Below are 3370 nucleotides of genomic sequence, written 5' to 3'. Positions count from 1 at the left end.
TATTTTTATTACTAGCTCTCTTCTTCCTGGCTGGCATCTAAATATAATCTTCTGCAGTATAATTTCTAACTTCTAATTTAGATTTACTAGTGTTGTTACCCTGGCTGGTTGCATGCCCTTGACATAAAATAAGAGGTCACTATCCTTTTTTCCCCTACCTGCTGAGTGACCAACTCTTTAGCTGCTGTGACTGTTGTGTTGGAGACCAGGACTGTCTGACAGCTCTTGGCTGCGATGGAATAGTTTTTGGAAACCTAACATGTTTAATTTTTTCTCACTTTCTGAGGCTTAGTTGATGTTTCTGTTTGATGGGAACCTGAAACTTTGAAATAAAATTAAAAAAAACAACCCTGTTTTTGTTAAACAAAACCAAATGTAGACAAATAAAACAAAACAAAAAACAAACCTAAGTATTTTGCCATTCCTTTTCCCTACCAAATCCCTGTACATCACATTTGGCTTGCAGAAGGATAGTGTTCTGCAGCCTCCCATCTCTTCATGTTATTATCATTTTGAACTTATTCTGATCCTCTCCAGGATTTTTATAGCTGACTGGCTACTTCCCTCCCTTTATCTTGGGTCTTTTGGGTTGTTTCTTATGCAAATCTCCTTAGGGAATACACTGCTATTGTCCTCTTAGACTCAGCAGCAATGGCATCAGCATATGCTTTAGCCTTGCTGCAAACTTTAAGAAGATAATCATTAATGAAGATGTTGAACAATATGGGTCCACTCTGTCCTTGGACCCATATTGTTCAACATCTTCATTAATGATGTGGACATTGGAGTCAGAAGTGGACTGGCCAAGTTCGCCGATGACACCAAACTTTGGGGCAAAGCATCCACACCAGAAGACAGGCATGTGATCCCAGCTGACCTGGACAGGCTCAGCAAATGGGCGGACAAGAACATGATAGTGTTTAACACTGAAAAATGCAAGGTTCTCCACCTTGTGAAGAAAAACCTGCAGCATCCTTACAGGCTCGGCAGTGCTACGCTGGTTAGCACTATGGAAAAAAGAGACTTGGGGGTCATCATTGACCACAAAATGAACATGAGCCTGTGATGCGAAGCTGCAGCTAGTAAAGCGACCAAAATGCTGGCTTGCATCCATAGATGCTTCTTAAGCAAATCCTGGGACGTCATTCTCCCTTTGTACTTGGCCTTGGTAAGGCCGCAGCTGGAGTACTACATCCAGTTTTGGGCTCCACAATTCAAAAAGGATGTGGAGAAGCTTGAGAGAGTCCAGAGAAGAGCCACGCACATGATCAGAGGTCAGGAAAACAGACCTTACAATGACAGGCTGAGAGCCATGGGGCTCTTTAGCCTGGAAAAGTGCAGGCTCAGGGCTGATCTGGTGGCCACCTATAAATTTATCGGGGTGACCACCAGGATCTGGGGGAACGTTTGTTCACCAGAGCACCCCAAGGAATGATGAGGTTGAACGGTGCTAAACTACTACAACACCATTTCAGGCTGGACATAAGGAAGAATTTCTTTACTGTCTGAGCCCCCAAGATCTGGAACAGCCTGCCATTGGAGGTGGTTCAAGCACCTACATTGAACACCTTCAAGAGCAAATTGGATGCTTATCTTGCTGGGATCCTATGACGCCAGCTGACTTCCTGCCCTTTGGGCAGGGGGCTGGACTTAATGATCTTCCAAGGTCCCTTCCAGCCCTAATGTCTATGAAATCTATGAAATATATGACTTGAGAGAAAACAAAATCATTTCTGATAACAGCTTACAAATGACACAAAGAATTACAGGAATGATAAATATTGAAGAAAATAGGTCATTGATTCAGGGCAATTTCTGACACACAATGTTTGTTTGGGCACAGCCTTATCAAGCAATTTGGCCAAATGTAAGTTGTGACTTGGGAATCATGATGGATAATAAGCTGCATGCTACGTGCAAGTGCAATGCCATGGACAAACAAGAAGCTAATATGATTTTGGATGTATAAATAGGAGAATATAAAGTAGGAATAGGGAGGTTCATATTAGCTTTCTATTTGGCAATGGATATAATAATTCCAACGTACAAGTCAAGAAAAATGTTGAAAAATTGGAAAAGGTTCATAAAAGAGCCATAAGAATGATAAAAGGATTGAAGAAAATGATTTATAATGAGGCTGAAGAAGCTCAATCTATTTAGTTTATCAAAGAGCAGATTAAGGGATAGCTTGATCACAATCTGTAAGTACCTATATGGAGAAAGTAAATTTGATAAAGAATTTTTAATCTTAGAGAAAAAAGTATAACAAGATTAGATGCCCGGTAGTTGAAGCTAAATTCATACTCAAAATAACGCACAAATTCATTACAGTCATGGTGATCAATAGTGTTTGCTAAAATTTTCCAACAGAACAGTTTTCTATCAGAAAAAAAGCTGTTTTGTCAAAATAACCATGTTTCATAGAGACATGCCAAATTCAAAAATTATTTGAGGGTGAAAAAAAATCAAAACTATTCATTTGGATAAGGTCAAAATGTTTCACTTTAGCTTTCTTTAACACCTCTATTTGTATGTTCAAAATGAAAATGCTTAAATGAAGTGGTAAAGACCAAATAAAATGTTTCTGTAAGGTTGATTTGACTTCTCTAAAGTAATACCTTTGTTCAACAAGAATTAAAATACTTTGCATTTTCTTCACAAGTACAGGCAAGAAAGTAAGAGAGAAAAAAGTGACTTAAAAAATAAATTAAACCTTTATTATATGAATTGCCCATCAAGAAAGAGGGGGGGACAGGCAGGGACAGAGCGCCACCACCCCCCACCCAAGATTGGGGGGGGATGCTTGCCTCACCATCCCCTCCATCCCCCTCCACCAGCACCCTGCACCACTGCTGCCTCCAAGTGGTGGCCTTACCCCCACCCCTGGCCCTGCTCCTTGGAGATGGTGGCGGGACAGGATTGTGGTGTTGCAGCAATGGGCTTGCCCCCCACCCCCGGTCCTTCCCCACCATCATTCTTGATGGGCAATTTGCTAGATGACAGTGGGGATGGAGGGGATGGAGGGGATGGAGGTGGGGGGCGAGGCCAGCACTGTGCCGCTATCACCTTGCGCCACTGCTGCCCCAAGGAGCAGGGCCGAGGGGGGTCAGGCCAGTGCCACTGGCCTTACCCCCCCACCCCCACTTTATCCCCTCCATCCCTGCTATCATGGTGGCACTCTGTCGTGTATGTCTGTCTGTATGGAGCACTCTGATTGGCTGTTTCAGTAAGCATTGTGATTGGCTGCCAAGACAACCAATCAGAGTGCTCCAAGAGCACTACAGTCAGATAAACAGAGTCATAGACAGATGGACTAAGCCCTTTATATATATAGAATATTAAAAACAAATGGTAAAAGTGCAAAAGTCCT

This window comes from Gavialis gangeticus, unplaced genomic scaffold, assembly GCF_001723915.1.
Source record: "Gavialis gangeticus isolate Ggan-Ray unplaced genomic scaffold, GavGan_comp1, whole genome shotgun sequence".
In the NCBI taxonomy this organism is placed as follows: Eukaryota; Metazoa; Chordata; order Crocodylia; family Gavialidae; genus Gavialis; species Gavialis gangeticus.
The sequence above is the reverse complement of the archived record's forward strand: the minus strand, read 5'-3'. Positions refer to the sequence as shown.